This window comes from Euprymna scolopes, chromosome 2 (assembly GCF_053919585.1).
Source record: "Euprymna scolopes isolate OS-2025 chromosome 2, ASM5391958v1, whole genome shotgun sequence".
In the NCBI taxonomy this organism is placed as follows: Eukaryota; Metazoa; Mollusca; class Cephalopoda; order Sepiida; family Sepiolidae; genus Euprymna; species Euprymna scolopes.
The window spans coordinates 8,703,335-8,718,958 of NC_136483.1; positions in this window are offsets into that span (position 1 = coordinate 8,703,335).

Here is a 15,624-nt window from a genome sequence, read left to right on the forward strand (position 1 = left end):
AGAAAATGTCATTTGATCATTTAGAAATAATCTATATACATATATAAGGCAAAATGTATGCACTTTTTGTGTATGTCCGCAAAAGGCTTTTTCCGGAGGGGGAGAGGAACGGTCGGCTCACTCCTTAATTTTTTTAATATTCTGTCTAAATCATAATATCTACGACTTAAGAACGGGAGTGAAGTCTATCTTAAATTTGGCCGATTTTACGTACTATTTTCGAGATTTTTTTTCGATCACCGTGTGTTGTTTCGGCTTTTTCGTCTAAAAGCGGAATTAATTCGAAGCTGGCATTGTTCCCCGGAAAGCAATCAGTTTTGATCAATGCCGAGTTTCTCCTTATATCATACAACTGCTATTCAATTTGGGCAATCCCATTTTTATGGAGAGCTGCCCCCCCAACATTTTGGGGAAATAAAACCAGCTAAAGTTGGGTAAACAAACTAAAAAAAAAACTGCCCCGCAGTAACTTTTATTTGACCTCATTAAAAAACTACTCAGCAGTAAATATTAACTCAGCTACTAACATTTGACCTCATTAAAAAACTACTTAGCAGTAAATATTAACTCAGCTACTAACATTTGACCTCATTAAAAAACTACTTAGCAGTAAATATTAACTCAGCTACTAACATTTGACCTCATTAAAAAACTACTTAGCAGTAAATATTAACTCAGCTACTAACATTTGACCTCATTAAAAAACTACTCAGCGGTAAATATTAACTCAGCTACTAACATTTGACCTCATTAAAAAACTACTCAGCGGTAAATATTAACTCAGCTACTAACATTTGACCTCATTAAAAAACTACTCAGCGGTAAATATTAACTCAGCTACTAACATTTGACCTCATTAAAAAACTACTCAGCAGTAAATATTAACACAGCTACTAACATTTGACCTCATTAAAAAACTACTCAGCAGTAAATATTAACTCAGCTACTAACATTTGACCTCATTAAGTCATTAAGTGCAGGGACCTGTCAATTCTTAATACTTAAATAAATTAAAACGTGGTTCAGTTACTCTTTCTTGCTGGCCAAGTGGTTAACGTGTCACGTTTTTTCACACTTTATTTTCCAACTTCGCCTCAAGGCTTCGGGTTCGATCCTACCTACCTACAAATACTTTTTAACACCCCCCGACACAAACACCCGAAGACGTTTTAACATTGTTTCTTTTTATATGATATTAAAACAGGGTTATTACTTTGCTTATTTTATTGTTTTGACCCCCCCCCACTCGAGCACACACACCTTTAAACACCCGGGAAACGCCGGGTACCACCGCTAGTCTATATAAAAAAGGCAAAATTTGTGTGTGCGTGTATGTGTGTGTTTGTATGGCTCGCAAAAACTTTCGAGAGAGGCGACAGATTTTCGCCAGATCAGTATAATTTTGAAGTCCGAACCTTCGGACGAAAAATATCGGAAAATTAGCTAATAACATTTATCCCTTAACCCTCAACTGGGCCCTTTTCTACATGGAGGGGTAGCCAAACAAATCGTTCTTTCATTTCCTTTTCTTCTACTACGACAACGATGACATCATGTTTGACCTAGAAAACGTTGAAGTATTGAAAACTTGATGTTTTTATAACAAATTTACTTTCGCCTGTTTTCATTTCTGTCTCTTTGGCGTCTTGGTAACGTGTCAGACTCTTTTTTCCGCCTCAGCCACGAGGCTTCGGGTTCGAGCCTACATCCATACCAGTATCTTTTTTTTCTTTTACAAACACCCGGGCAACGTTTTTTTTTTAATTAAAACAGGGTTGTTACTTCACTTATTCTTTAGTTTACCCCCTACACACACTCACACCTCCAAACGCGTAGTTATTATCTTAAGATTGCAGGTTCCATCCGAAGTAAACAGGGTTATTTATGTCATTTTCTCCAGCTTTTCGCTGTTTTTTTTTTTTTTTTTGGCTTTTTCTGATTTTTTTTAATAACATGTACACACACACGCCTACAAACACCCGGGCAATGCCGGGCACCCCCGCTTGTCTTTTAGAAAACAATTATATCTTCCACATCCGGCCCTGTCGGTGGAGCATTAGAATACGCCGACTGCCCCCCCTGCAGAGGGTAAAAGCCCCTTCAATGGGGGTACTGGATATGACCTTAAACTATATCCAGTGGTGAGGCCCCAACTTGTGGGCTTTGGGGAGTGTGGAGCCACCTTTTAATTACCATTGCTCCCAGGTCCACTCTGACCCGGAGTGGTAGTACCTGTTAGGATCCCAACTATGGATTAAATAGAAACCGACTTGAAAACATCAAATATATGCCATAAAAAAAAAATCTGCAAAATCTTTGGATTCGGCATTAAATAACCCGAAAAGGGTTGATATGCCGTAAAACAAAAACAACCAACCAACCAACATCTTCCACATCCATAAAAAAATGATAATAGCTGAATGTCACACAACCAAAGTTTTTGACAAAGGGGAGAGAATTGCTGTTTCTTGTGTACAAAATCTAACAATCTAATACTTATTGTTGGCTAATTTATTGACCGTGAAATGGTATTGTTTTTTTTTTTCACACTTTACATCAAGTTGCTTCATGCCTTGTCTGGAGCGATTTTCATAAAAAAAAAAAACATTTATTCTTAAAATGCCCAAGTTTCAGGTTGGTTGTTTGGTTGTTTTGGTTTATGGCATATCAACCCTTTTCGGATTATTTAATGTTAAATCCAGAAATTTTGAAAAAAGTTTTATGTTCAAGATTTTTATAGCTTCAAATATTTATTCGTTGTATTTAGTTTGGTTGTTTTATAACGAGAAAAAAGAAAAGGGAGAAAAGGTGGGATGTTGCTTTTGTTTTTGGTTTTGCAGGACATAATTAAGTTTTGCAAAAGGATCTAGAAAAACAAAAAAAAAAAAAACGTCAATCTTAGGTGCATTTTATCCCAGGAAGCCAATATCTTAAGACAGCCTGATCTAGTAGCACCGACTGAGTTTCAGAATAATAAAAGATGAGTTCCTCCGTTAAAACAAAAAAAAACAGACTCTGAAGTAACATTGAGCCTGGCAAGTACCAGATTGGTGACAATTTGGGAATTCTAGGCACTCCATGTGCTTTCTGATTATCTCATTATTTCTAGTCGTCCTGAACCTGCACTTGCTACTGACTCAGGTGAGGTGTGGTTGAAGAGTGCGCAACTCTTGCCACAAACAAGTCGCATGCAGGCACTCTTAGTCTGTAAAGACTGTAGGAAGCTACCAGGTAGCAAATCATTTACTTTAATCAAGACATTAAAAAGTGAAAATATTGAAAGCAAAAAATTACATTGTACATACCTGTTATGGAACAAAGTTCTCATAAAAAATATCAATTAATTTTATCAATGTTTGACTGTAAAAAAAAAGAAAAAGAAAAACTACTTGATCAAATCAAGTGATTTTCCCCTGTATGACAACTCTATTCCGTAACGAGTATGTACAATACAATGATTTTTTTCGATATTTTAATATTCCAATCTCTTGATTAACCAAGCAAGTACCAGCCATTCATAATTCAAATTCCATTCTTCCTTTTGAATTTTACAGAATTGATGAATTTTTTGATTTTGTACTTCGAGTCTTTTATTCTATTTGATTGAAAATGTCTTTCAGCTTACAATTTTTTAAATATATTTTTAAATGTATGTTATTCAGTAATACATTCATTGTGAAAAGAATCTATCTTTGAAAATCATGAGTTAAGAATTTTCTTCACAGTTTGAATTTTTGAGGATTAGTCAATATTGTAATTTATTCAATATTTATTTTCATCAATAGATAAAGAATAGGTATTCAAATTAATAATAATAATAATAATAATAATAATAATAATAACAGCAGGCCGCGCGTGCGTAGTCCCTCTCTGGTGCTGCATGTGAGATGACGCCACAAAAATAGTGAAGAAATGGTGAATATAAAAAGTGTGAAGGTTTAGTTAGTACTAAGAACAAATATTACTTCCGTTATAGTGGAGTCCTGGGTTTGAGCGTGTATTTTTCTGGAGACGGTTATTGATGGAGTTTTGGGATTTATGAGAACTGGTCGACAGTTAAAGCAGTGCAGAGACCGAAAGTAAGCGAGAAAAATAAACGAAACATTTTTTCTAGCACATGATAAGGCAAAGCCGCAACAATTACCCACTTAGATGGCATCGAGAAGCCCCACCAGAAGCTACTGCATGGTCTGTAAATCATTCAAAAATGGCAACACAGTAGCTCCAGTACTTTGAACCTGCTGATAAGACAGTCCCCTTAGTGGTTAATCCGAGGTTCGAGTCAATGACCATCACGCGAATAACGTAAGCCTATATAAAACGTTTACTCCAGCACAATTATTAGTGAGAGGAGCACAAGTATAGACATAGAAATAGAAAATTTCCGACATCTAAGGTTGCGCATGCATAAATCATGTAGAATATCTGCATGACTTTGAGTACACGTAATAGTCAACTTAAGATGATTACCCCATAAGAAAGCAGAAAAAAAAACTAATTGGAAATTAATTTAAATGAATGTTTAAAAGAATATTAAAATTAGGTAGATCTTTTGCAAATCGATGCAATCTCACGCCCCATAAAACGAAGTTGATTTTTTTTAAATGAATAGAAAAAATCAATACACGAAAACCCAAACTTATATATATATATATATATATATATATATATCAATGCACATTAAATGCGATCTATAGTCATAAAACACTATCTAATCACGATACATTGGATTCTAATTTTTTCGCAAAGCATTATGTTGTTTTGTTTTCCAAAATAAACATCTTCGAAAAATATGGGAATATGTATTCTAGACATAAGGTTTAATATCATGCTATCTCGACTTCACGCTGTAAAATGGATAATAAATGTGTTTTAAACTGGTTTAGTTGACGGATTTTTTTCCCCTTCTTTTGACCGATATTCTTCTAGTATATACACACCCATACACACGCACATATATAAGCATAATATATATATATATATATATATATACATATATATACACATATATATATAACATGCCTGTGTGCACACACGTGCATACACACAAACACACACACACACACACACACACATATATATATATATATATATATATATATATATATATATATATATATGATATATACATACGTGGGTTGGAGTGCAATGTATAATGAATTCTTCCAATAGAATATTGTAGTAGTTATCCAAAAATGTATACATCTTTTATTTAGCGATCGACTGTGTCTTTCCTGCGGCTCCGCTCGCAAATATGATTTACGTGAACGAGAAAATAAGTTCACGACAAATCGCTTTTTAGCTATCGTCCTCCATCTTGTGTTTTTTGATCATTTTTAAATTCTTTTTAGCTTCTTCAACGCTGAACAATTTTTTCTATCTTTTTTTTATTGGAGAGCGGCGAGAGAAGAAACTTGTTGGTTATCGAACGTGCCCGGGGACGGATCTATCACATTCAGTGTTCGAAGACAAACCCCCTTTAATAATCACGCAATACTTTCCAGTATACTGTACTGTATTTTTCCTTTCTGACCCTCACCCATCTTTTTTTTTCTCTCTAGCTATCTCTCTATTTACCCCTATTCCCTCTTTTGTCCTTCTATCTCACCGACACACATATAAGATTATGTTCTTTAGATTTTTTGCATGTTTTCGTGTGTATTTCTTGACTCCAGTCTACAATTACTGAACCCGCCGTCTTTTACCCCTTGAGGCCTAACTAACAGAGAATCTGGTAAAATACATTCGCATATTATTTCTATAAATAAATAAATAAATAAATAAATAATAATAATAATAATAATAATAATAATAATAATAATAATAATAATAATAATAATAAAATCTCATAAGTTGACCGTCTCCTACCTCAATAAAACCAGTGGTGGAACCGGCTTTGGCTGACGCAACGAAAATTAGTTATATTGGAACAGAGTGCGGCACCTTGATGGCAGCTGTATGAATATGCTAAGCCGTGTGCAAAGTGACGTCACGGCTAGGCAGAAAATAAAATGATATAAGAACGTGTGTGCTGACGTGGGTAAGGATCACGTTGGAGACATGGCTTACGTAACAGCCGTTACCAGATGTAACACGTGGCGGGTGAGGATGAGAAATAAAAGTCTCTTCTTAGAGTTAATTTTTTTCACATGCCTTGCCTTGGTCTTCTTTGCGACGGAGTCTACAACAAGTTGGGTCTAAATATTAACACACGAAGTAATCTTGTTAAAATTGACAACCACTTAAGAGATAAAAAAAAGGAGCAGTAGACTAAAACAAATGTTTAGATTAACTGATGTTGTTTCAAATTATTTTCGGTAGGTGAATTTGAATAATCTAGAGAAATAAGTCATAGAACTAGGCAAGTGGTTATGCTAACAAGTTTAGTCAAAGAGGTTAGTTTTTAGAAAAATAACTATTTGGGCAGTGGGCGTGGAAATCTGTCGAGCACAAGTAGAGAAATATTAATGATATGGCTGATACGATAGATAAAAATGTAGCGTTGTCGACCAAATCAAGACTAGCGTGCATAAACACGAAAACATGACAAGTCGTCCGACGAAACAAAAATAACACACGGATCTGGGTATACAAAGAACAGTATAATATATATATATATATATATATATATATATATATATATATATATATATATATATATCACGAAGAGTGTTTATAAGCAATGAAACGACTTTATTGCTAAAATGAAAATAAAAAAGAAAAAACACAACACGAAAACATCCAATGACACTGCATAATGTGTTTTTTTGTCAGAGATCTTTGCGAGTTTTCGTGCAATTTTTTAAGAAAAATTTTGCGTTTGAACACAGAATGATGAGTGATCCACATACAGCATAGCCAAAGAATGAGCCTTTGGGAAAATGTTTTCATTTATTTTGTATGACGTCATTGATCGGATATGGTCGCCACTAAGGAGGAGTATCCACACACGGCGTGGCCAGGGAACAGGGGTCATTGAGAATTTATTTATTTTCTCTTCATTCATTGTTGATAGGGCGTCAACGATCGTCCGTGGTATTCTTTCTGTATTATGTCATTGAGCGAGCACAAACAGTTTGTTTAGGCACACCCAACACACGTCCCGTTATTTAGTGAATCATTTGGAAGGCTGAGTCGTTGACTGAGCTATTTCTTCCTGTCCTTGCAGAGATGAAGGAGATAAAGGTTATGAAGGAGATAGGGGTGATGTTTTTCAGTTGGGACTGATATTGACGCCAATGCACTAGCAGTATCAGAATTTTTGTAGGAATTTTTGACACCCCTAACACGAAACTGCGAATACAATATAAAAATCTCGTAATTTCTCTGTTAAAAGTGGGTTATTTATTTTCTTTATGGATTATACTTCCAAAATAAACTATTACAGTTGTTTTAAAAGTAATAAAAATATTTTTATTTTTTTTTTAAAACAGTAATGAATTTTCCGAACTCAATATTTTTCAATTTTTAAACTCAATATTTTTAAATTTTTAAATTTTAAAAATCTATCAAAATTTTTCTATTGATTCTATTTTTACGATATTTTCAGGGTCAATGTGAAATTTTATGTTCTTTCCAATAAACCGAATATAATATTTTAGACAAACGTTTTTTTTAAATTCACGCCCCCCCCATTTTCACGCCCCCCCATTTTCACGCCCCCCCCATTTTGAAATGTCTATTAAAAAGTAAATAATTAATTTATGTTTAATAGGTTTATATATCACAAATTGAAGAGAAAAGGTCAATAAATAATATATTCAAATTTAAAACAAAAAAAAAAATCAGTTTTTTAGAAATTTACCTGTAAAGTCCGAAGTTTAAAACCTTTTTAAAAAAAAAAAAACACATTGTTTTTTTTTTTTTTTTTTTTAAATAAAACCTTGGTCCTTACTCCTTTAATTGAAAAAAAAATTAGGGCTTGAATTACATTTTTCGAGGAGTTATAAGCTTGGAAAGATGGGGTGGAATTATTCACTATTTTCACGAAATTTCTGACACTGCTACCAATGCACTGATAGTGAGAAGCGGTGCCATTTTCAAGAAAACGTTCGAGGTAATAATAACGTAGTAAAATCGGCTAGTGACATTAGTGAATGATTAGCGGTCTTCTAGAGAACTAATTAACATACATCGGAAAGGAATTGATCAATTTGACGGGTTGAGAAAACAGTTAGTTAGCACATATGAGCATGTCGAGCAATATATGCAGATACTGAATCCCTTAGAGGGTGAGTCACGCATCTTAAAGCGCCGGTGGACTTACCAAAGGGACCACTATCAGAAGTTTAGGAACCTGGAACCCAGACCTAAGAGAGCGGTTATTCCTATCATAGGCAAAATCTTGGAGGTGTTATTCGGGGTGGTACCTTAGGAACACTTCAGTTTGGTAAAGTCACAAAAAGAGGAATAAGAGCGGGGACAGAAGACTTAAACACAAGTTACCAAGGAGGGTTATCGATCTTAAATATTGCTAGAGTAGAAATGCAAGGAAAATAGAGAATGCCTTCATGATATCATTAACCAGCTGGAAGTTTTACATAGAATGTATCTAGTCGAATCGAAACTGATCTTTCAAGAGGAAAATCTTTCCTACACAGATATTTACAATTAATGCATATGCTGCGGCGGCTACAGCAAACCGAGCAGTCGCTGGTCGAGTGGACTACTCATATAAGAGCACAATTGGATGTTCTAGCGTTGGCGCATTTGTCCTTCAGTGTAATAAGCCCAGCTACGAAAGGTTCTAGAGATACGAAACAAATTACCGTCGCGTCTGCAACTCCCGGTGAACCCAGAAAAAGGGTTGTGGGAGTATTATAACACCCTATGGTGTAGTGCGCAGCTAGAAGCTGGAAAAATATTGGTGCTCCTGTCCGTGCCCCTATGTAATACTTGAGATCGATATGAGGTTTATCAGGTCATCACTCCCCACGTTCCATATCTGCTGGACCCACCCAGGTTGAGGCTGGTAGCCACTTTTCGGCCTCACGAACCCGCGCTCAGGATGTCTGGCATTCTGAGTGCGAGAGGTCAAAGTGTTAACCTTCTGAGCATGTGAATAAATTTTAATTGTGATCACAGATTCGCAGGCCTCTAAAAGCTCTGTTCATTTTGCACACACGCAAGATTCGGGAATTCCCCGATTGACGTGTTAATTTCTGATTAGTCTAGCAGATTGCCCCAACCAACCCTTTCCCTTGGAATATAAGAGAATGCCCTGGCTAAAGTTATCAGATCGAAGCAAAACCTCGGGAGAAACACACGCAGCTAAGAAAACGCAAACCATCCTCCTTTCTCTATCACGGTCGCAATCCAGGGGAATGAAGAATAAGAGTTCGGACTGTTTTTTGTGTCATCGAACTGAACAATTGTACATATGTAAAACACCTGTAATTTTCGTGAATTAACTTCTAGTAGACTAGAAACTTCTGAGTTTGCTTTCGTTTGATCTGCATGAGAAGCTAATTGAATTTCAGCGAACGCCGACGTCAGGAAGCGACAACGAGAGAATCCTGTAAAGTACTCCCGGAAGAAAACGATCACGGATATTGCAGTTTCGACAGGATCAGAGGCCACATCTGCTGACCTGCGACAGGAGGCTTACGTAATCAACGGACGTCTAGTCGTAGATGTTTTTCAATGTCACAGTTAAGTCGTTTTTAACTGGTGACATCTTCCATAGCGCCAGGAGTTGAGTATTCCTTGTGGTTGGATAGATACTGTCAAGAATTGTATAAGACAACTGAATTAAAGGAATAAATTATAAGATGGTCAACATCATGAAGTTTGGAATATAACTTTTTGTTATTTATTCTCTCTCTCTCTCTCTCTCTATATATATATATATAGAGAGAGAGAGAAACTAAGAGAGATAAAGAGGGAAATAGAAGGAAGCTAGCAAAGAATATATATATATATATATATATATATATATATATATATATATATATATATATATATATATATATATATATATATATATCAAGAAAATGTACCCGGTGTTGATCAGGAATGGACGTAACGTAATATTCTTTAAAAAATGAAGTAAAAAAAATGAAAAGAAACTGAGAGATTAGCATGTAAGTATTATGTTTTTCCTAAATATTTCACTTTTTTAAGTAAGAAATACTAGAGCTAAGATCGAAATCCAAACCTAAAAGTAAGTTAAGAACGATTAAAAAAACAAAAGCTTTATTCTTTATATAAAAACTGACATGTTTTTCAGCCGCGCATGTACACTCGTCAAACAGTTGACAAACAGAGCAAACTTCGATCACTACTTCGGAGTTTGTTCAATTTAGATCTATTAGCTGCACATTTTCCGGATAACAACCTATTACAAATATTTTCACATGTCTGATTGCACTATATACAGAAATTTCAAGTCTGTATATCAAAAATTCCCCGAGTATATAGGTTGAAAAGTGACCTAATCCACACACTCATTCTTACTTTCATAGATATGTTAACAGACTACCCGGCGCTGTCGGGTCGTATCTATGCATAAATAATATATTTTAATGCATGCTAATCCGTTATTTATTAATGAAAATCATACCATATGTATTTAATGTAACGTTAAATTCCTTAAAAAATGATAGAAAAAAAGGGAAATACTGTGCATGAGATTATTATGTTTTTCTATACGATTCTCTTCTTGTCATTAAAAGAATCGAGCTGACATCAAAATGAACAGTTAAATACTGAATTAAGTACGATAACCAATAAGCCAGCTTGGCACGATTTAAACTTTCTTATTCTTACTATAAATAATCTACTATCTGAACTATTCATCCATATGCATTCAATTTAAAGACGGGTTAAATATATAAGTTCAGAAATGTTTTCAGGCACAGTCTCACTTATATATATATATATATATATATATATATATATATATATATATATATATATATATATATATATATATATACTTCAGAATAGTTTTTATTTAACAATCAGTTGTTATGGAAACGTGAGATTGTAGGTTTACAAAATATTACTAGCAGAAATATTCTATAAGTTATCCCATCTAAACAGGAATTGCTCGATATGCAAGATAGAGCAAATAAATCAAATTGTAATTCAATGAATTTTAAAAAAAACCTCTCATTTCACTTGTAATTCAATTAATTAAAAAAAAACTCTCATTTCACTTGTAATTCAATTAATTAAAAAAAACTCTCATTTCACTTTGACTTTCCATGTCTCACTGACTTTAGCAAATAGGGTGCATACCTTTATAACTCTTTGCTAATATTTTCTCTCCTTTGATGAGATGGTAGACATCGAAACCCTATAGGTTAAGGAGATTAATTTTCTAAAGCATTATTTGTCTTGCTTAGAATAATAAAAATTCTTTGATATGAAATTCAACCACTTCATTTCATTTCAATGAGAGTTTTTTAAAAAATTCATTGAATTACAATTTAAATATATATATATACATTTTTATATATTAAATAATATATATATATATATATATATATATATGAAACATATATATGTGTCAGGTCATGTCATATGCTACTGGTAACCCAATACTACCTGCCTCATGGTCGGGTCACCGGCGACTACACTGGTTCCCCCACCAAACTTGTTTGGTGAGGAATGAATATGGCTAGTCTCCCTGAAGGATTTAAAACAAGACCTTCCAACGGGCGAATGAACCCTTTTGGGGGGTCAACGGCCAACTAACACCGTGTGTGTTTTTGTGTATATATGTGTGTGTTGGGGTGGTGAGGGCTACCGTAAGCCGTGGTGAAGGCAACCTTTCTAGGAGAAGCAAATATCTGATTAAAAAAAAAACATAAAGCGGGAGACGAGTACCCGCATTAAGCTGGTCTGCACTTTAACTTGTTGCTGGCTATCTTGCTCTTGCTTGTTGCTAGATCTCACGATTTTGAATTGAGACTTAGCTGTCGTACAAAGCTAAGACTCTGTAACATCATCTGTGTATAGATACTCCCTCAGTGACGTCTATAAAAATGGTTCTGTGACGATGGAAGTCATTTTCGGATTAATGGACATAAATAGTCTGAGGGAGTGGCACTTGTCTGACAAGACGTTGCAATCATCATATAACACAAACACATTTTATTAGTACAACTCTATTGTCTGTACATTTGCAGACATATGTCAGTTAAAGGAAAATATAGGTAAACTAATTCAGTCCAACAACACGTAATTGGCAAAAATGTTACCGTTTAATTTTATATTCAAAATATAAAAAATTCAATTCATGGTTTTACAACCAATTGCTTAATCTTACTTACAGATATTATAATAGTAGATTCATTAACAAGAAAAACACGACATTAAAACGTAAAGAGAAAAAAATAGTTGTATATATAAAGATATTACCCTAACGTACACGTGAAAATATCAGATAAAGACAATATACAGTATCGGCTATAATATAAGGAACGGAAAAAAATTACAATTATTCATGTATATTTAAAAAAATAGTGCATGGATTTTTCTGAAATACTCAGAATAAACAAATAGAACCAATGTGTATAAACTAGTACAAAAAAAAAAAAAAATACGATTCAATATTGATAAATATTTTAGTTTAAAATTATATCTGTGGATTTATCCAGGCCAAAAGTTAAGGAACGAAATAGAAATTTTATTTTTAAGAGACTAAACTTTACATAAAATAGTTAGTTTTTAATATTGGAACTGCTGATCACTGGACAAAGCGGGAGAGGGCAGAGCGGTAGCTCTAGATATATCTAAGGGTTTTGACAGGGTATGGCATGTGGGTTTCCTCAGGAAGATTAGACTATACGGTATCAATGGTAGAATACTTAACATAATTAAATCCTTCTTAGATAAGAGAAAAATCCAGGTTGTCCTAGACGGTCGTACATCTAAACAATATGATATAAATGCGGGAGTGCCCCAGGGGTCTATCCTTGGACCTCTACTGTTCCTGATATTCATTAATGACCTCCCCGACAAAATCCCCTCTGAGATGGGTATATATGCTGATGACACCACACTCTACAACAGGCACGAAAGGAAAACAAATGAACATATATCTAAAGAAATGGACGAAACACTAGAGGATGACCTCCAATCTGTAGTGGAATGGGGACAAAAATGGACGGTCACGTTCAATGCCGCCAAGACTAAACTAGTTTCATTCAATAATTACAAGAAACCTTCTGTACTACCTATAGCAATGGCCAACGACTCTTTATCTGAGAGTACGTCTTTCAAACTTCTTGGTCTAACGTTCACGAGAAACATGAGTTGGAACAATTACATCGAGGGCATTGCCAGGGCCGCTGCGAGGAAGATGGGCTCTCTCTACCGTGCTAGAAAACTACTAAACCCGAAAGTGTCATGTAATTCTATAAGTAAACTATTCGGCCATGTATGGAGTATTGTTGTCATATTTGGACTGGTGCATCGGATACTAGTCTCTCGCTCCTTGACAGGGTTCAAAAAAGTCGCAAATCTTATAGGCCCTAAACTGGCATCAAAGCTCCAGCTTCTGTCCCATCGACAAAACGTTGCATCTGCCTGTTCTACAAGTATTTTAGTGGTGAATGCTCTGATGAACTGCAAGCACTTGTGCCCCCACGACGTGAACACCCTCGACAGACCCGACAGGCTGTAAAATCCCACCCCCACACTGTAGAGATCCCTAGATGTAAAAGATTTTTCTACTCCACTAGTTTCTTCCCCAGAACCGCTAGACTTTGGAATTCCATTCCAGGTCACTGCTTCCCCAACTGTACTGACATGCAATTTCAAGTGCAACGTGAATCAATATCTTGCTGCCCAAATCCCTACATAGTACCCCAGTAGTTTTTTCCCCTGATAGTAGGGGCTACTATCAGGGAAAAAAACTACACCAAAATGGCAATGTGCCATGTTTGGGGTGAAAATGTAATAAATAATTTTTTTTTAAAAAACAACAAAGAAAAATTGCGTCACCGACTCGCAAAACTCTGTCTCTCCAAGAAAAAAATATAATTTTGGACAATTACAAAGAAAAGAAATCAATTTCAACAATTTCTAATATCGTTCGAAGATCAAAAAGTGTTGTCCATCGTGTGATAGCTCGATATAAGAATAAAAATACATTAAAAGCATCCCCTAAAACCGGCAGACCCCTAAAACGTCTCAAAGAAAAGATAGGGTTATGGTAAGGAAGGGTCTTAGTGACCGATTCAAATCCGCAATATCAATTTCTCGTGTTTTTAATTAACAGACTGGGAAAAATATATCTAGAAAAACTGTTTCTCGACGGTTAGCCGCTGCCGGATTGCATGCCAGGGTGCCAATATCTAAACTCTTGATCTCCAAGAAGAACAAAAATAGTCGTTTGAAGTTTGCCCATGAGCATGTCGTCTGGACTTATGAACAATGGGTTATGGTTCACTTCAGCGATGAATCCAAGTTCAATTTGTTTGGATCTGATGGAAAGAAGCATGTACGGCGTAAAGCAGGTGAACGATTATCCTCCAAATGTGTTTAAAAGACACTTAAATTCGGAGGGGGAAGTGTAATGGTGTGCGGTATGATATCCTCGGAAGGAGTTGGCCCTCTAGTTCGAATCTATGGTAGGTTTAATGCGGAGACTTATAAGCAGCTCCTTCAACAACATGTCATTGAGAACTTACGCCTTTCACCTAATCAGCCAATCATTTTTATGCAAGATAACGCCCCTTGCCATAAAGCTAAAAAAGTGATAAGTTACCTCGAAGAAAAAGAAACAAGAGTAATGGATTGGCCAGTGCAGAGTCCGGATCTGAATCCGATAGAAAATGTTTGGAATATGATTGGAGAAAGAGCACAGACGAGGAGTCCCCAAAATCAAAATCATTTGTGGGATTTATTGAAGGAAGAATGGGAAAAGATAAATCCTGAATTTTGCAAGAAACTAATCCAGGCTTGTGCTCGAAGATGCAGTGAGGTCATAAAGAATAAAGGGATGTTCACTAAATATTGAATGAATTTATTTTTTAAAATATTTGCCTTAAAAAACATAAAGTTTCTATTTCGTTCCTTAATTTTTGGCCAGGATAAATCCACAGATAAATTTAAAACTAAAATATTTCTCAATATTGAATTGTAATTTTATTATTATTTTTTTTTTTTTTTGGTACTAGTTTATACACATTGGTTCTATTTGTTTATTCTGAGTATTTCAGAAAAAGTCCATGCTCTAATTTTTTTAAATATACATGAATAATTGTATTTTCTTCCGTTCCTTATATTATGGCCGATACTGTATATCAAGATGGCGCATATATTTATATTTAAAGGTTTTTCAATGGCGTCTATCAGCTTCTAGAATCATGTAACATGTAAATTGAGTTGCTTTCCTCTTCTAAAAAAATAGACATAATAATGTAAATAATAGCAAAGCGTCAATATCCACTAGCAGAAAAGACAGGCAAAATGCATAAAAATGTGTGCTTGCTTTACAGAAAGCCCGGGGAAACGCTGTTCCAGAATTGAGATTTTGGAATGATTTCTTGCGCTCAAAACACCTGCAAAATGTTTGCTGGTACCATTGCTTTGGGTAACAGTATGGGAGTATCTGGTTTCCCATTGGTACGGAAGTGTTCTATAGAAGAAAGCAACCACTGTCATGGACGA